The 20,656-nt window shown below is 39.2% G+C and overlaps 1 long non-coding RNA gene across 2 annotated transcripts in view; it reads right to left on the bottom strand.

Annotated features, from left to right (window-relative positions):
• Window positions 1-704: 704 nt before the first annotated feature.
• LOC139046547 (uncharacterized) overlaps window positions 705-20,656 on the bottom strand; it is a 39,489-nt gene continuing 19,537 nt past the window's right edge. Inside the window, exons 1-3 of one of the 2 annotated variants that reach the window (XR_011506684.1) lie at window positions 12,272-12,402; window positions 11,749-11,867; window positions 705-1,072 (exon numbers count right to left, since the gene is read on the bottom strand). This is a non-coding gene — a long non-coding RNA (uncharacterized lncRNA). Of the gene's footprint in view, window positions 1,073-11,748; window positions 11,868-12,271; window positions 12,403-20,656 lie in introns of those variants that run through there. The other variant, XR_011506685.1, reaches the window with a different exon arrangement.

Here is a 20,656-nt window from a genome sequence, read left to right as displayed (position 1 = left end):
AAGTGAAAATAGAGAATTAAAAAACAATAGAGAGAAGCAACGAAACCAAAAGTTGATTCACAAAGAACAGTAAAATTAATATACCTTTAGCCAGACTAAGAGTAAAAGAGAGAAAACTCAAATTGCTAAAATCGAGTGAAAATGAGGACATTACAACTGACTGACTCTACAGAAATGAAAAGGATTAAAATAGAATTTGATGAACAACTGTAGGCAACAGACAGAAAGGGCAAGTTTCCAGTAATATACAACCTATCCAAATGTACTCAAATAGAAATACAAAATCTAAAGAGACCTATAGAAATAAAGAGATTAAATTAGTAATCAGGAAAACTTTCCACAAAGCCCTGTTTCAGATAGCTGCACTGCTGAATTCTACCAAACACTTAAAGAAATATTAATACAAATTCTTCACAAACCCTCCCAAAAAATAGTAGAGTGGGAAACATTTCCCAACTCATTCTATGAAGCCAGTATTACCCTGAAATCAAAGACAGACAAAGAAATCACAAGAAAATAAAACTACAGAGCAATATGCATTATAAATATAGAAACAAAAATCCCCCCAAAATACTAGCAAACCAAACCCAGCAGCATATTAAAAGGTTAGACACAATGAGCAAGTGAGATTTATCCCAGGAAAGCAAAGGTAGTTGAAAATATGAAAATCTCAATATAATACATTGTATTAATAGGGTGAAAGAACAAAACCACATGATCATTACAACTGATGCATGTCTTCATCTGCTCGGGCTGCCATAACTGAGTACCACAGACTGGGGGGCTTAAACAGCAGAAATTTACTTCCTCACAGTTCTGGAGGCTGGAAGCTCAAGATCAAGGTACCAGTGGAGTTGGGTTCCTCTGAGACCTTTTTCCTGCCTGGCAGATGGTCACCTTCTCACTGTGTCTTCAGATGGCCTTATACCTCTGTGTGCACACTTTTCGTGTTGCTTCCTCTTCTTATAAACACGTCAGCACTACTGGATCAGGGCCCCATCCTGAAGACCTCAGTTAACTTCAATCACCTCCTAAAGGCTTTCTCCAAATACTGTCACATCATGGGTTAGGGCTGCAACATAGGAATTTGGTGGGGACATATTTTAGTCCATAACAATGCAGACAAATATTTGACAAAATCCAATACTATTCATGATAAAAATATTCAAACTAGAAACAAAAGTGAACTTCTTCAATCCTGAAAAATGTATCTATGCAAAACCCACAATTAACATCATACTTAATGGTGAAAGACTTAAAGATTTCTCACTTAAAATCAGGAATAAGAACAGGATGTCTGCTCTCGTCACTTCTATTCAACATTGTACTGGAAGTTCTAGCCAAGGCAAGCAGGAAAGAAAAAGAAAGGAAAGGTATCCAAATTGGAAAGAATGAAGTAAACTCTCTCTATCCACAGATTACATGATCTTATATATAGAAAATCCTAAAGAAACCACACAAAAAAATATTAAAGTTAATAAACAAGTTTGTCAATCCATAACAATACAGAAAAGTGGCAAAATACAAAGTCAATATACAAAATTCAGTTGCATTTCCATACACTAGCAATGAATAATCCAAAATTGGAATTAAAAAACAATTCTATTTACAATAGCATCTGAAAGAGTAAAAACTAGCAATAAATTTGACCAAGGAGGTGCAAAACTTGTACAATGAAAAATACAAGACATCAGTGAATGAATTAGGATGAATCTTAAACAAAGGAAATCCATGGATTGGAAGAATTAATATTAGGATGGCAATATTACCCAAGGTCGTCTACAGATTCAACGACATCTGTATCAAAATTTCAGCTACCTTGTTGCAAAAACGGACAAGCTGATCCTAAAATTCATATGGAATCGCCAGTGATCCTGAATAGCCAAAATAATGTTAGAAAAGGAAGAACAAAGTTGGAGGACTCACATTCCCAATTTCAGAACTGACTACAAAGCTACTGTAATCAAAAAGTGTGGTACTGGCCTAAGGATAGACATATGGGTCAATAGGATAGAATTGGCAGTCCAGAAACAAACCCTTATATCCCCGGCCAAGTGATTTTCAAAAGACTGCCAAAGCCATTCAATGGGGAAAGAATAGTCTATTCAACAAATAGTGCTGGTACAACAGGATATCCACATGCAAAAGAATGAAGTCGTACCCCTACCACATACCACACGCAAAAATTACCTCAAAACAGATCAAAGACCTAAATGTAGGAGCTAAAGCTATAAAACTTAGAATAAAACATTGCAGTAAATCTTCATGACTTTGGATTGGTCAATGGATTCTTAGATATGATACCAAAAGTAAAAGCAACAAAAGAAAAATAGATAAATTAGACTTCATCAAAATTTAAAACTTTGGTTCATCAAAGGACAACATCGAGATAGAGAAAAAAGTACCTACAGAATTGAATAAAATATTTACAAATCATTTATTTGACAAGTTATTAATATCCAAAGTAGACAAAGAACTCTTACAATTCAACAACAAAGAGGAAAACAACCTTACTTTTTCAATGGGCAATGAGAGTGATGTCAGCATCACAGAAGAGTGAGTTGTTCCCTTTGTTTCTCTCCTCTAAGTTACAACCAATCAGACATCCATTGACCAACAGAAGGTTCCCTACATAGCACAACAGGACACCTAAGAGATCCACACTTCTATACATCTGAAAGTAAATGGACTGGACCAGCAGGAGGCAGTAGAACTAGAGGAGGAGCTCCCCTCCCTGTCCTCCAACAGCAGAGATCCAGGGTGAAGAGACTTATACTGGCGAACATGCCTGCAAGTGGCCACAGTGGGGGCAGAAAACAAAGAGAAAAAAAGCAGGCAAGGCTTTCTCTCTGCCCATCTCCTAGCAGATCCTGACCCCACACCTGCAAACAGTTGTGGCAGGGGTGGAGAAAATGGATGCAGCTTGCTCTCTGCCCACATCTCAGTAGATTCAGCCCATGCAACTATGAGCAGCTGTGGTGGGGGCAGAGAAAGTGGGCATGGCTTGCTCTTGCCCATCTTCCAGTGGATCCAGAAAACATGTCCCCTCAGCCTCCCATAGGAGCGGCCAGGTCTTCCAATACTAAGGAATATATACAAAACTCAGATTTTCCCAGGTGAAGCAGGGCCCCCTGACCTGACTTCTCAAAACAGAACAGCTAGCACCAGAGACCAGAGGCAGCACAGAAAGCAGTAACCAAAATGTCTACCTGCTTAGTCCCTAATACACTGTAGCAGTGGCAAGTGGAACCTGTGTCAGAGGCTTCAGGAACCACAGAAGAACCAGTGACCCAGCCCCCAGTGCTGGGATCCCTGACACCAGCTCCACCAGCAGCAGGGGCTGCAAACAAGTCCCTGGATCCCTGGGATCCCAGCAGCAACAGCAACACCCATGAACCCAGCACCCCTAGAAGTAGTACAAACAGCACCCACGGACAACCCAGGATCAGAAGCACAGGCAGTGCACAGGGCAGCAGCACCCAAGCCAGCAGAGAGCCCACAGAGAGCCAGCAGAGGAACATGAAACCCAGGTGACCCTGGAAGCAGAAGTGCTCAATGCCTGGTGACGCCGGTGGCATCACCTGAGATTGCAGCAACATCAGAAGCAGCAAGACACCAACAACGTCAGAGTCACAAGTAGCACAAGGAGGGTACTGACAATACCTCTAGTAGAGGCAATGGAGGGTGGGAAGTGCAGGCTCTCAGGTACAACCAGAAGAAGCTCAGAACAAATGTAACCAAGCCTTACCCAAATAAGAAAGGTGTTTACTACCACAAAGGTGCCAGCAGAGGATCAATTCATCAAACACCATGAGGAACTACAGTAACACAGCAGAACAGAAGGAGAATGACAACTCTCTAGAAATCAAACATGAAGTCACAGAAGATTACAATCTGACAGCAAATTCAAAATAGCTGTCATGAAGGAACTCAATAAGTTACAAGAAAATCCAGAAAGATAGTTCAATGAGCTCAGGAATAAAATTAATGAACAGAAGGAGTATGTCACCAAAGAGACTGAAACTCTAAAAGAAAAAAAAACAAACAATTTCTGGAGATGAGGAACACAATTAATGAGATTAAAAATAATGTAGAAAGTATTAAAAATAGAGCAGACCACACAGAGGAGAGAATTAGTGAGCTCAGAGATAGAAAGAAACCTAGAAATGATTCAAGTGGGGGAGGAGAGAGAACTAAGACGTAAAAAATTTAAGAAATTCTTCAAAAAATATCCAACTCAATTAGGAAAAGTAATACAAGGATTATAGGTATTCCACAAAGAGAAGAGAGGGAGCAAAGAGCAGAGAGCTTGTTCAAAGAAATAAGAGCTGAGAACTTCCAAAACCTGGAGAAGAAACTAGACATAGCAGTATAAGAAGCTAATAGAACTCCTAATTACCTCAACGCAAAAAGACCTTCTCCAAGGCATGTAATATCAAAACTGTCAAAAGTTAAGGACAAAGAAAAAATATTAAGGGTAGCAAGATGGAAGAAAAGAATCTACAAAGGAAACTCCATAAGGCTTTCGGTAGACTTCTCAGCAGAAACCATAAAGGCTAGGAGAGAGTGGAGTGACATATTCAAAATACTGAAGGACAAAAACTATCAGCCAAGAATACTCTATCCAGGAATTGGAAACTCTATCCAGCCAAGAAAACTCTATCCAGAAAAATTGACAGCAATCCAGTGAAACTGTCCTTCAGAAATGATGGAGAAATAAAACCTTTCCCAGAGAAACCAAAGCTGAGGGAGTTCACTACCACTAGGCCTGCCTTACAAGAAGTGTTGAAAGGAGCCCTCCTACCTAAAGCAAGAAAACAAAAGTTTACAAAACTTTGAGCAAAGAGATAAATGGACAGGCAAAATCAGAAAATTACTGCTCTATATCAGAATAGCTTAGTAAACAACAAAGGTTATAGGTTCTAAATGACAAAGGGAAACAAAGTGTCAAAAATAAATATAACCACTTCAACTTTGCCACAAACTCACAACATGAAAAAGAATGATTTGTGACAACAAACACATAGAAGGTGAAGAGGAAAGAGATGAAAGCTGCTTAGGCTGATGGAGATAAGAGGCTATCAGAAAAAGGACTATCTCATCTATGAGATCTTTTATACAAACTCCATGGTAACCACGAAACAAAAAATCAGAGCAGAGTCACCTATCATAAATAAAGAGGAAACTGAGAAAACAATCACACAAAGCCACCTAACTGAAATGACAGACAGAAACACCAGGGAAGGAAAACAATGGAAACATAGATCAACCGGAAAACAAAAGATAAATAGCAGTATTAAACCCTCACATATCAAGAATCACTCTAAATGTAAATGGATTAAATTAATCAATCAAAAGACACAGGGTGGCTGGATGGATTAAAAAACAAGACCCAACAATATTCTGCCTCCAGGAAACACATGTCAGCTCTAAAGACAAATGTAGGCTCAGAGTGAAGGGATGGAGGATGATACTCCAAGAAAATGGCAACCAAAAGGAAGTGGATGTAGTGATACCTGTTTCAGACAAAACAGACTTCAAGATCAGAAAGATAACTAGATACAAAGATGGGTATTAGATAATGACAAAAGGGACATTCCACTAAGAAGACATAACATTAATATATATGCACCTAACACAGGAGCAGGAAAGTATATGAACCAACCATTAACAGTCTTAAAGGGAGAAATTGACCGCAACACAATAATAGTAGGGCACCTTAACACCCCACTTACATCAATGAATAGATCATCCAGATAGAAAGTCAACAAGGAAAGAGTGGCCCTAAATGAAGCACTAGAGCAGATAGACTTAGTAGATATATATAGAACTTTCCATCCAAAAGCAGTAGAATATACATTCTTCTCAAGTGCTCAGTCAGCATTCTTAAAGATAGACCATGTGTTGGAAAACAAAGCACAACTAAAAAAATTTAAGAAGATTGAAATCACATCAACCATCTTTTCCATCCATGATGGTATGAAACTAGAAATCAACTACAAGAAAAAAACTGGGAAAGTCATAAATATGTGGAGACTAACTAACATGCTTCTGAACAACTATTGGATCAATGAAGAAATCAAAAAATACCTAGAGACAAATGAAAATGGAAATACAAAATACCAAAACTTATGGGATGCATCCAAAGCAGTACTAAGAGGGAAATTTACAGCAATACAGAACTACCTCAAAAAACAAGAACAATTTCAAACAAACAATCTTACACTATACCTAAAATAACTAGAAAAAGAAGAGCAAACAAAGCTAAATGTCAGTAGAAGAAAGGGAACAATAAAAATCAGAGCAGAGATAAATGAAATAGAGACTGAAACACAATAGAAAGATCAATGAAACTAAGAGCTGATTCTTTGAGAAGATAATAAAAATGACAAACTCTTGGCAAGATTCACTAAGAAAAAAAGAGAAAATTCAAATAAATAGAATGAAAAACAAAGTAAGAGAAATTACAATGGACACCACAGAAATAAAAAAGATTATAAAAGAATACTTTGAAAAGCTATCCACCAAGCAATTGGATAGTCTAGAAGAAATGGATAAATTCTTAGAATCATACAACCTCCCAAAAATTAATCAAGAATAAATAGAGAACCTGAATAGATCAAGCACAAATAACAAGATTGAAACAGTAATCAAAAACCTCCCAAAAAACAAAAGTTCAGGACCAGATGGCCTCCCCAGTAAATTCTAACATTCAAAGATTTAATACCTATCCTTCTTAAACTATTCCAAAATAGAGAAGCGGACAGAATGCTTCCTAACTCCTTTTATGAGGTCAACATTACCCTGGTACCAAACCAGACAAGAACAACACAAAAAAGGAAAATTACAGGCTGATACCACTGATGAACAATGATGCAGAAATCCTCAACAAAACATTAGCAAATCAGATAAAACTATACATTAAAATGATTATACACTACAATCAAGTGGAATTTATTCCAGGGATGCAAGGATGGTTCAACATCCACAAGTCAATCAATGATTAATTAACAAAATTCATTATTAACAAAATTCATTAACAAAATGAAGAATAAAAATCACACGATCATTTCAACAGATGCAGAGAAAGGATTTGACAAGATTAATATCCATTTATGATTAAAAACTCTGAATAAAATGGGTATAGTAGGAAAGTACCTCAACATATTAAAGGTCATATATGACAAACCCACAGCGAATATCATACTCAATGGTGAAAAAGTGGAAAGTTGTTCCTCTGAGAATAGGAACAGGACAAGGATTGCCACTCTCACCACTTTTAATCAATATGGTGCTGGAAGTTTTAGCCAGAGCAATTAGGCAAGAAAAAGCAATAAAAGGGATTCAAATTGGAAAGGAAGAAGTAAAACTGTCACTATTTGCAGATGACATGATTCTATACATAGAAAACCCTAAAGAATCCACAAAAATCTGTTAGAAATAATCAATGAATACAGTACATTTGAAGAGTACAAAATAAACATACAAAAATCAGTTGCATTTCTATACGCTAACAACAAACTAGCAGAAAGAGAAATCAAGAATACAATCCCATTTACAACTGTAACAAAAAAATAATGAAATACCTAGGAATAAATTTAACCAAGGAGGTGAAAGACCTATACACTGAAAACTATAAGACATTATTGAAAGAAATTGAAGAAGACATAAAGAAATTGAAAGACATTCCATGCTCCTGGATTAGAATAAATGTAGTTAAAATGCTCATATTATCTAAAGCAATCTACAGATTCGATGCAATCCCAATCAGAATCCCAATGACATTCTACACAGAAATAGAACAAAGAATCCTGAAATATACATGGAACAACAAAAGACTCTGAATATACAAAACAATCCTGAGGAAAAATGAACAAATGTGGAGGTATCACACTCCTTGAATTCAAAATATCCTACAAAGTTATAGTCATCAAAACAGTATGGTACTGGCACAAAAACAGACACACAGATCAATGGAACATAATCAAGAGTCCAGAAATAATTCCACACATCTGTGGACAGGTAGTCTTCCACAAGGGAGACAAAGAACATACAATGGAGAAAGGAAAGTCTCTTCAATAAATCGTGTTGGGAAAACTGGAGAGCCACATGCAAAAAAATGAAAGTAGGCTGTTATCTTACACCATACACAAAAATTAACTCAAAATGGATTAAAGACTTGAATGTAAGACCTGAAACCATAAAACTTCTAGATGAAAATATAGGCAATGCACTCTCTGACATTAGTCTTAACAGCAACTTTCTGAATACCATATCTACTCAGGCAAGGGAACCAAGAGGAAAAATAAATAAATGAGACTACATCAGACTAAAAAGCTTCTGCAAGGCAAAGAAAACCATCAACAAAATGAGAAAACAATCCACCAACTCTGAGAATATATTTGCAAATCATATATCTGACAAAGGGGGTTGATTTCCAAAATATATAAAGAACCCGTGCAACTCAACAACAAAACGGTGAACAACCTGATCAAAAAAAATGGGCAGAGGATATGAGCAGACATTTTTCCAAAGAACATATACAGAGGGCCAACAGGCACATGAAAAGATGTTCAACATCACTAATTGCTAGGGAAATGCAAATCAAAACTACAATGAGATATCTCACACCCATCAGAATGGCTATAATTAACAAGACAAGAAAAGACAAGTGCTGGAGATGACATGGAGAAAAGGCAACCCTTGTACAATGCTGGTGGGAATGTAAACTGGTGCAGGTGCTATGGAAAACAGTATGGAATTTTCTCAAAAATACATATGATTCAGCTACTCACTACTGGGGGTATTTATCCAAAGAACATGAAATCAATAATCCAAAAAGATATATGCACCACTATGTTCACTGCAGCATTATTCACAATAGCCAAGATGTGGAAGCAACTCAAGTGCCCATCAATGGATGCATGGATAAAGAAGATGTGGTGTATATATATATGATGGAATCCTATGCAGCCATAAAAAGGGACAACATCATCTCATTCGCAACAACATGGATGAACCTTGAGGGTATTATGCTAAGTAAAATGTCAGCCAGAGAAAGACAAATACTGTATGATTTCATTCATATGTGGAAGATCAACAAGCGAACACATAGATAAGGAGAACAGAATAGCAGTTACCAGAGGACAAGGGAGTAGAGGGAGGGTGAAAAGGGGTAAAGGGACAAATATACATGGTGATGGATAAAAACTGGACTCTCGGTGATGCAACAGGGCAATCTATGCAGAAACTGAAATACAATAATATACACCTGAAATATACACAATGTCATAAGAGAATATGACCTCAATAAAATAATTTTTTTAAATAATAAATAAATTAAATGGACAATGAACTTAAATATACATTTCTGTAAAAAAGATATACAAACGGCTGATAAACACCTGAAAAGATACCTAATTTAACGTCGTTAGTCGTTAAGGAATTGCAAATCAAAACCACAATGAGCTATTACTTCACATCCAGTAGGATAACTCTAATCCAAAAAAAAAGTAGAAAATAATAATTGTTGGTGCGAATGTGGAGAAACAAGAATCCTCATACACTGATAAGGGGAATGTAGAATGGTGCAGCTACTGTAGGAAACGGTTTGTCAATTTCTCACAAAGTTGAATTTAGAGTTACCACTGGGCTCAACAATTTCACTCTTAGATATATACCCAAGAGAACTGAAAGCGTATGTTTACACAATAACTTGTACACCAAGTTCATGTTAACATTATTCATATTATAAGGAAGAAGTGGAAGCAACCCAAATGTCCACTGATTGATGAATGGATAAACAAAATGTGGTATACTTATACAATGGAATATTATTCAGCCATAACATGGAATTAAATTTTGATGCATATTACATCATGAATGAACCTTGAAAACATTATACTAGGTGAAAGAAGCCAGATATAAAAAGCCACATATTTATGATTCCATATATTTGAAAGACCTAGAATGGGCAAATTCACAGAAACAGAATGAAGAGCAGTGTTCGCCAGGGCACGAGGGAGAGAGAAATGAGGAAGGACTGCTTAATGGGTCTGTGGTTTCTTATTGGAGTGATGAAAATATTGTAGAATTAGATAGTTGGGATGGTATCACAACATTGTGAGTGTTTTAAAAAGCATTGAACTTTATACTTAAAAATCATTAAAGTGGTGATTGGTTAAAATGGTTATGTGAATTTTAACTATTTTTTTAAAAAGCAATAGTCATACAAGACATTCTCCCTTCCCGTTCACATCTCTTTAATTCTGACACTTACTTTCATGGAACATGACCGTGGGAGAAGAGACTAAGTCTTACGCATTGTGATATGTCTCCTTTCCCATCAAGAACTAAATTTCTTTCTTATTACTTGCTAAGAAATCCAGAAGAAGGCATAAACTTGACAGGAAATCACATCTCAGCCTCTTGTCAATGTTTAAACAATTTCCTTGCTAATGAAACTAGAGGTCAAGTGTCCACAGGGTCAACAGCAGCCCAAGTGAGTGTCTGTGCCTCAATCCCCTACCCTTTCTCATAAATATTTCTTGACTTTTTGTTGTTTGAATAAATGACTACAAGGCAAATGCTCCTGAAAGGTTGCTGATCAAAGTGCGCTTTATTGTTACAGACATAATTAAGTAATGCTTCTATGTATCCTTTCTTTGGGGAGATGGAACACAAAAGATACTAGAATCTCAAACAACTTAGTCAGAAAGGCATCCAATTACTAATACTTTTTAATTATCACGGCTAGCTGCTCTGCAGTCACATCTGCAAGGTTTAGCTGTATTTACAGAAATTAAACCGCAAATCAAGTTGTGAAACTCTCCCCTCTTATGAGTTGTCCAAAGACTATTAAACAAAATAGAATTTAAAAACAGCATGGAGTTATAAATAGCCTGCTGTTTGGTATAGCTTGTCAATCTGTTACCACTTACGCATATTCTCTAAGAGCTCTCTAATTAGCACTCACTTTTGATACTACTGCTCCTAAAATGTTTACGTTGGAAGTTACAAATTACTGTCTAATTATACTGGCTACTTTGTTTTGCATAAAGTTTTAAAAAAATCCCATTCGTGCTATAAAAAAAGTGTGCTGTCATCACTTTTTCTATAGAATGACTAATAAAGTTTGCCAGTTTTAAGCTGGATATCAGCAATGAGCAACTTTAATTAAATTTGGCAGTGTAAGAATTCAAGACTTTACTTCCTTTAGGAGCGAACCCCTTGCAAGCATGAAACGTTTGCATAAATGAAGTCAAAAGATATAATGCCAGTAGAGTGGCAAACTCAGCATTTGACTCGCAAATTCCAGGAAAAACTTTTCTTTCGAAAGTTTCCAGCTTCCCAAAGGTTGCTGTGCGCAAGGAACTTGAAACATTTGTGCTTCTACAAACCCAGTCTGGGAGAACCTTGGAAATCAGTGCTGCGAGGGGTCAAAGCAAGAGAAAAACTACTGTTTTGGCAGAAAAATATCAGGGCGATGATCTTAATAAAACTGAACTTTGCCAGATCCATTTAAGTTCTTCACATTCTGTGAAGTCTCCCTGCTGTGAAACGAGCCAAACCATTCATCAAAACCAATCATCCTGTCACTGGGAACTCTTTATCCAGAGTCTCCTGGTGGTTACACTGATGTAAATTGTATCATTTGTTCAAAATATTCCTGCTTCTACTACCAGGGAGAGGGGATTACAGAAGGACTGTAATCTCACTCCACTGACACCAGGGGGCGTTGTGACTTACTTTGACCAATGATGTGCGAGTGAGTGCTTCTGAACAGAGATTTGAGGGCCATCATGTTGTCCATCACAGCTCATGAAGCCAGCATGTATCAGATAAAGGCTGCTCCTTCTGCCTTGGTCCTGGAACGCAGATAACCTGGATGAGCCACAGCCAACCCATGATGGGCATGAACTTACAATGAACGGAACATGTAGCGGCCATTTGGTACTGCAGCATCACTCAGCCTATGCTGATTGCTACATACACTTAACTGCCATGTGCTATTTCAGTATTTAGTAAATATCCAATAAATATTGAAAAAAATGAATGAACTAATGGATGAAGGGAATAAAAACTGCAAAAATTGTTATTATTATTATTATTAAGATTAAATCTGCATATTCAAATGCAAGTTGTCTGTGTTAAGAGGGAATTGTGTTACACTGTATTGAGACCAGCTGTATTTTCTAGGCACAAGGCCCACACATCTCCATTTTACCCAAAAAGTCAGACGTGATCAACACACCACATGTTCTCTGATTACCAGGAAGTGTAGACCATGTGAGAGGCCAGCTTTCCTTCAGAACCTGATCAGTAGGGGCAGGCCTTCCTCATCACTGCGTTCCTGCCCATGCAACGTATCTCTAACACAACAGCACTGGTCCATCCCTTCAGTGTGTTTCACAAGCTCTTTTATGATGGAGACAGGGTCAAGTGGCAGCTCCAATGCATCTGCACAAGGGACATTTGGATTTGGAAAATAATCAGGGCACGACACAGGGTGAGCTGCCTTCCATATAAGCAATCTCCTGGCTAAGCCTCAACACACAGGATTTTGGATTGGCTTGTACGCTAATTATCAGCTGTTCTTGTCGGTATATAAATTATCAACACTCCATATAAAACCCCAGATTGAACTGCCCATAGTGATCCCCATTACGTGTCATACACTGTGGAAATTATTCTTCCTGGTCTGTAAGTGCTGGCCACCATAGCTTTCTGGTAGAGTTCTACTGGAAGATTATCTTCAGAACTGATACTGTTTCACATACTCCAAGTTCTCCACACAGCCATAATGAAGACCCACTTCTTGTGAAACCAAAAGCCCTGAGCAAAGCGAAGCATTTGTGGAACTGCTTTTCTGGTGGGAACAGTGTCACTTGGCACTCCCTGCCGCACTGGGCCTGGAACATTGTAAAAATGGAATTCCTTCTCGCTGGTGGCAGAACGTACTGAGACTGCTGCTCCCTGCCATTCCCCCCAAACAGCTTTCAATATTTCACAAGCTGAGTTTGAGACGCCCATAAAATATTTGAACAGCCAAATTACCCCTTGGGAAGAAAGGAAACTTCCCCTTCTCCTGTACAATGAGCTCCTGCGATGTTCCAGGCCTATGTCTGCTTTGCTCCTTGCTCAAGCTGGGTAAGAGTTAAGAGGCACATAAAAACCTTCATACTAGAGTACTCAGTGTGGTGGTAGAGAAATCACAGCGTGCTGTGGGAGTAAAAAGAGCAGCTCTCAGCCTTGTCCATAGGGCGGGGTCAGGAAAGAAAGATCTCCTTGAGGAGGGAATACTAAGCTGAGGCAAAAAAGATGCCAACAAGGCAGCCAGGTAAAGGGTGAGGAGAAAGGAAGCTCCCAGCAGGAGACACGGCAAGTGCAAAGGCCTGCAGGGGAGGGTGAACATGGCGCCAGGAGAAACTGGAAAAGACTGACTGTCGGAGTCCAGAGTCCAGAGAGAGAAATGTGGGAGATGAGGCTGGAGAGCTTCAGTCAGTCAAAAAGATCTTTGACCAAGTGTTTGGAACTTTGGGCTTTATCATGAGTCAATAGGAAATCAGATTTACATGTTAGTAAATGTGCAAATTTGGCTACAGTGTAGTTTAGCAACAGTGGGTATGGGAAGTCCCATTAGGATGCTGTATTTAGTTATCTACTGCTATTTAACAAATTATTCCAAAACTTAGGGGTTTAAAACAACACTTATTATCTCGCAATTGCTGTGAATCAAGAATCTGGGTACAACTTAACTGGATATTTAGGTTCACAGTTGCTTCCAAAGCTGCAATCAAAATGCCGTCCAGGATTGCAGTCATCTCAAGGCTCAGCTGGAAAAGGACTTTCTTCTAAGTTCAGTCATGGTGGTTTGCAGCTGTTAGACTGAGGGCCTCGATATCTCACTGTCTGCTGATCAGAAGCCCACAGGGAGACTCAAAACATAGCCGTATGCCTCATCACAGCCAGCAAGTGCGACGAGCCAGAGAGAGAGCAGGCAAGCAAAGCTGAGGTCGCAGTCTTTGATAATCTAGTCTCAGAAGTGGCGTCCCATCACTTTTGCCATATTCCTCTCACTAGAAACAAGTCACTACACCCAAACCCACTCTCAAGGGGAAGATATTACACAGGGTCATGAACACCAGGACACCGGGATCAAAGGGAGCCATCTTAGATTCTACCTGCCACAAAAGCTGTTGCAATGATTCACGTTTGAGATGCTGGTAGACGTAGTAGAAACGAGGAAAAGTAGACAGATGCGATGACTATTTAGACAGTAGAATCAACAGGATTTAGGCATTGCAGTGAGGAAGAGGTAGAAGGCAAGAATGACTCTCAGGTTCTGGCTTCAGCAAAGGGGAGAATGATGATGCTACTTGCTGAAATGTAAACACTTAAGGAGAAATTAGATTTCTAGGCAGAAATTTTATGAGTTTTGTTTTGTACATGTTGAGCTTGAAGTGCGTGTGAAACATCAGAGCAGAGTTGTCCTTCCAGGTCTGATCTGGAACAAGAGATTTTTGGTCCTCCCTCAGAGGCCCAACTTCTGGTGAGTTTTTTATGAACACGTATATTAAATTGGATTCTACCCACCTGTTAATCTGGTTATGCGAAGCCATGGATGGATGGCCCTTCTGGTCCGAATATGGAAAGAAGACCCTAGTAGTCACTACTCTAACTGAATAATTATCCTTCAGGAAAAATATAGACTAGTCCAGCAAAAGCCTTCTCTAGTTGCAGTATATTGAGACTGTACAAATCCTTCTATCTTCACATTGGATATAAAACAGAGTCGTCCAGCTGGTGATCAAGTCAAATTTTAAGTTGTAAAGAATCATCAGGCACCTGAAATGCAAAGGACTTGAAAGACAAAACTTCCATTTTCTGACGTCTCTAGGTAGTGGGAGGGAACAGAGGGGCCTCAGTGGATCAGAGATGCAGAAGCAGAGGCGTCTCCCTGCAGAGATCCACAGACACCCCGTGAGGCAAATCAATTTGGGGGTGAGAAGTCTGATGCTCATTAAGAAAATGCAAGCACATGGTGGGAATCAGTGAACTGTTTTAGTTTCCTTGTTCAATAACATCTCTTTATTATAGCCTGCCCTGAAACACGAGATAGCTCTGAAACTTTATTGTGTGCAAAGACAAAAGATGGCAAAGCTTTTCAGAAAAGTCTCATGAGAAAACAGGTAGAATTATCTTGATCACATAAATTAGACCCAAAAAATCCAGGTCTTACTCAAATTGATGATGAAAAAGGAAGGGGAATACAGTACTGAAAACAAATGTTCCTGTGTATTACTCCACTGGCTTATACATGGACCGAGATCCTGAGGTCCATCAGTGTTCAAGATGGTAACCGGAGAGGCAGGTTCTTTGACCGCACTGCTGCTTTTCAGGAGTGCTAGAAAGCAAGCCACGTCCTTGTATTCCACTCAGTAATACCAAGTCAACCACTTCCTTTTGTTTTTGCATTTCAAGGATGCCTACAAATCTTTGCTAAGGAGAATTCTGGCAAAACTGCCAACAAAGACACAACAGAAAATTACGATAATTAGTTCAATTAGTTAGTTAGGGAAAATCAGTTAGTAATGATGGAGTAACTACTAACTAACCCAGAATTTTGCTAAGTGCAATTATAAATCACAAGAAGCTATCATATGTGCTGAATGTCTCCTTGAATATATAAGAACCAGGTACTCTATAAATAATAGTACTATATTAATTATCATTAATAATTAGCTGATTTATAATTAATCTAATTAGCCCGCTGGTTATTAATAAATGTTAAATATTTATTGCATACTTACTATGTGCCAGGCATGGCTCTAAGCAGTTTATGTTGAACCTCACAGCCACCTCATGAGGTGGGTACTTTGTGCACGAGGAAGCAGATGCACCAAGGGATGAAGCAGCTTTCCCAAGGTCACTCAGCAGGGAGATGGTGAATTTACTATGAGATGCGGAGTCTCTGAATTCAGAGCGCTGCATTATGACCTTTAAGTTCATCACAAAACTCAGGCTATACAATTGCCCTAGGAGGCAGGCACTCGAATCAGGCCATTTTATAAATGCGAGACTGATACTCAAAGAGAAGATATAACTTTATACTTTATACTGCATGAAGGCCAAGATATTTGCTCTCCAATAAAAAGATATACATTCTGTATAAGGAGGATTCCACACATTCCACACACCTCAGCAGGACAGAATTAGTGAGACACAGGAAAGCCGAAGTCACTCCACATGAAGAAGAACTCCACCACCACCAAAGCCTCCTAGAAAGGTCACAGCAGTGCGAGGGCCCCTTCACTGATACATCAGGTCAAGGCTGACGGGGCTGATGAAGAGGGGATTTTTGCATCAGGAAAAGGTTCTACCACTGACCTCTGAGGTCCTCTCCAACCTCAGGATGCTATGATTCACATGACTAAAGCACCGGTTCCTTTCATTCCTGGGAACCTTGTTCTTTGTATTCTGCACTCCTTACCATAAAATCGAGAAACAATGCAGGCTGGCAGCATAAAACTAATTTTGTTTTTTTTTCTTTTTTTTCTATTTTTTCTATTTATAGAAACATAATTAGAGATCAGGTTAGGTGATCTGAAAAATATAAGAAACTAACTTCAGTGTTTGACTCTCCAAGGAATAAGACCAGTCTTAATATTAGTTGGAGTCATTTTCTAATTTAGCAGGGACATTTCATTTTTCAACTGCCAGTGAGGTGATTGGTGTGGCAGAGACAGACAGATCGAGCTGTGAGCAGCATGGATGGATGGTCCAGTGGGGACTGCATATGCTTGCCTTGGGTATTAGGTTTCGTACTTTCTATAGACGCATTCCTTTAAAGAGTTTTGCAAATTTGATGCAAGGTTAGAAACCTGCCTCACTGCTTCTGACAAACAATGCAAACATCCCAAGTGCTGTCAGCCTGTTCAGCCCTATGACACGAGCATACTATTCTTCGAGCATCATGCTTCTTTCTTTGTCAAGAACAAGCTTCTTTTGTCTGCAAAACTCATGGAGAGGATTATTTCCAGCAAAGGACAAAAGCAGAGAATAAGAGTAGTGGCCAATTTGCGTGTGTTCAGCTCAGAGTCTCCCTCTGTTACCCTACACAGGCTGAAATCAATCCTTCCAGATATGTGGGCCCAGGAGAAATAACAGTGGACTCTAGAGAAATACGTAGTTGTCAGAAAAAATAGAAGCCAGTAGATGGAAATTCTCTTATCTTCCATCTACCAAATCTCTAAACTTTGCTGCATCGGTACCTCTCCTCTTTCTCTCCCCTTGCAGTTGAGGAAGAAGTCCTTTCCCACATATGTGGAAGCCTCCTTCCCCTGCTTGTGCTGTGAACCTCAACCCTTCCATCCGTCTAAGGAACCCCACTGACTCTGTTGTTCTCTGCCCCTCCTGTAACTTCATCACCCCCTTATTCTTCAGATACATCCCATAAACATTCAAAAATGTTCTACTCTCTCCCATCTTTAAAAAAGGAAACTATTCAAAAGAATTTGAGTTGTCTGTATACACTGTCGCCACATCTTCTCACTTCCATTCGTTCTCTCTTAGATCCACTCTAAGCTGGCCTCATCATCATGACTCCACCAAAAGTGCTCTCACCAAAGGTACTAGGGGCCTCCATGTTTCTAAATCCAATGGCTACATTTTAATCCCCACTTCACATAGCCTTTTGGGAGCATGTGTCATTTCTCTTGAAATGTCCTCTGGCTTCTGTGACTGCATGCTCTGCTGGCTTTCCTATATCTCTCAATCCCTGTCTCTTGGGTGTACCACCTCCTCCACTCAGTTTCACATATCAAAGTTCCTCAGGGTTTAGCCCTAACTGTTCGCCTCTTCAAATTTCTTCCTAGGGATTTCTCTCATTCTCAAGGCATCAAACACAATCCATCTGCAGAATCATGTCTGTCTTGTTCAGCAGAATTTCTCAATGCCCAGGACAGTACCTCACACATGTAGTCTCTCCATTATCTTTGCTTTATTAATTGACTTGAAGCCAGAAATTCCAGGTTAATCATGGAGAAAGGCACAGCAAGTGACAGGGAGTTAAACACAAGGGTTAAAAGTGACTTTGAAGTCAGAGCTTGGTTCATAGCCCAGGTCTTCTTCTTACTAGCTTTGTGATTTTGGACAAATTACTTATGCTTTCCCCTTATTTCTAAAATAGGGTTCAGACTAGATTGGGTGTATTCAGGGTGGTCTGGCCGTTAACCATATGACTTCACTCCTATGTGGAAGATAAACAAACAAACACAGGGTTATAGAGAACAGATTGGTGGTTACCAGAAGGGAAGGGGATGAGGGGAGGGCAAAAGGGGTAAAGGGATACATATGTATGGTGATTGATGGCAACTAGACTTTTGGTGGTGAACACGAGGCAGTCTACACAGAAGTCAAAATATAATGACATACACCTCAAATTTATATAATGTTATAAACCAATGTGACCTCAATAAAAAATTAGCATGCTAAATAAATAAATAATAGAATAAAATAAGGTTAAATATGGTATCTATGTTGGATTTCTCTGAGAATTAAATGTACACTAGAGTTAAAATTTCATAAGGTCAGATATTTTCACCTATTCTGTTCAGTGAATAATCCATTTCACCTAGAGTCCAGCTATGCTCAGTAAACTCTTCCTGCACACCAAATGCAGCCCACCACCTGTCCATATGGCCCAAGAGCTAAGAAGGGTCTTTACATTCTTTAAATATTTGAGGAAAAGGAACAAGAATATGTGATAGAGACAGTATGTGGCTTACAAAGTGTAAATTATTTACTATCTCATTACAGAAAAAATTTTCTGACCCCTAGAATAATGCCTGACACAGATTAGGTGTCCAAAATAAACTTTTATTAAGTGACTAAATGAATGAGTGAAAGTATGCACGCATCTAAAGTGCCGAGAGGCTAATGCGTACTGAGTGCTACGTGAAGCACTGTGCTGCCATCGTCATCACTGTCTTGTGTGTGAAACCTCTCTAACAGAAGGCAATGTCAGGGCTCCCACCACCCGTCAAAATAACCTGCTGAAAAATGAAGCATTCAAAATGCCCCCATTTATCTACCATCACACTCTTCATTTGATGATGCTTTAAAACTACTTTATTAAATTGAAAAGTTGTTTTAATAATTTTATATCTATTATGAATGATTTATTCCATTGCTAGTGATGCCGGCATTGTGATCCCCTCACCCTTAAGGACAGTGTTTTCTAAGAACTGACAGTCTTCTGATCAGTTTTTCTAGGCAAAAAAACCATATTTACTGCAAGGACACACATTGTTTTGATACACAACATCCATACAACAGACAGTCTCCCTTCTTTGGGTAATTCTGCCATTTCTTATAGGAAATCACCCCTCACTACTCTCAGTCCATGAACATCAGGCAGAATTGACATCCCCTTGGCTGAGGAGAGGGCATGACACACAGGACTGACCAGCCAATGCATCACAGTCCCCTGGCCATGGCAGGTAATTAAAGGACAGGTGCATGGCCCAGCCAGAACTCTCTTTTTCACCAGCTTTTAACCCGAAACAATAAGGAGTTTGAACCACTAGCAGCCATCTTGCTCTTAGTGGAGTTTGATCTTGCAGCCAAAACAGAAAAGAATAGCCAAGAAATGGAGAGAAACTGAGCTCAGCGACATCTTTCTGAGCCTCTCTCTCAAGAGCTCACTTGACTAGTCTGTTTGGTCACCACGTGGCTTAATAAATCCCCTCTTCCCTGCAAGCCGGATTGAGTTAGAGCTGTTTGGTTTAGAATGAATGGAAAATCGAACTGACACACTTGTCTAGGTCATTCCTTTTCATTCTATGCTTTAAACTAGCTACCTAAGGAAGTGAAATTGTGCCTTTAGATGAAACACTATCAAGAAGCAGTCATTCACTCCAGAAACACGTCATAGAAGCCACTGCATCAGAGATTACAAGCCTGCAAGAGGCCACTATAGGATCTTTAGAGACAGAGTTCCAGAATTTGAAAGACAGATGTGACTTTAGAGAAGACTATATATTAAGGGGGTCACAAATCCAAAAACATACAGAGCCAGAAAGAGAACGTAACTGAGTAGAGGCCAGGAGTGAGAATAGAAATAGCACAAGGACAATGAAAAATGGCCAACATCACTCAGCTGCAGGGACCAGGAGCAGGAAAGAGTGGTGGCCCCCATCTGCACTGGAGGCACCCCCTGCATAAGCAGCCTCCACTTGGCGTCAGTTGACCATTGCATGTGGGAACTAAGGTTCAAGATGCAAGAGTTTAGGTGAAATTTTTCTGTCTTTAAATGGTGTCAAATAATTTGCTTTCTTAAAAACTGTGTGACTCAAATATAATATATATTGAGGCCACACTCAGCCCATAAGTTGCCAGAATATCCATTGTGCAGGTGCGGGGGGTGGTCGCAGGGAGTAAACTAAACCCCACAATGGGCAATGTCTTACCCAGTGCCACCAACCTGCTGGCAAGAGGCAAAGACCAGACTCAAATTCCGCTCTCCTGATCTGTGCCCCAACGCTGAACAGACCAAAGATCACACTGTAATAGAGTAATCCTTCATACCTGGACAGCAACGCCGATTTGTATAGCATTCTCCCATAAGGTGAGACTTAATCCTTAGAATAACTCC

This window comes from Equus asinus, chromosome 11, assembly GCF_041296235.1.
Source record: "Equus asinus isolate D_3611 breed Donkey chromosome 11, EquAss-T2T_v2, whole genome shotgun sequence".
Classification (NCBI taxonomy): domain Eukaryota; kingdom Metazoa; phylum Chordata; class Mammalia; order Perissodactyla; family Equidae; genus Equus; species Equus asinus.
Note: the sequence above shows the minus strand (reverse complement) of the source record. Positions and strands in the feature narration are given on the sequence as shown.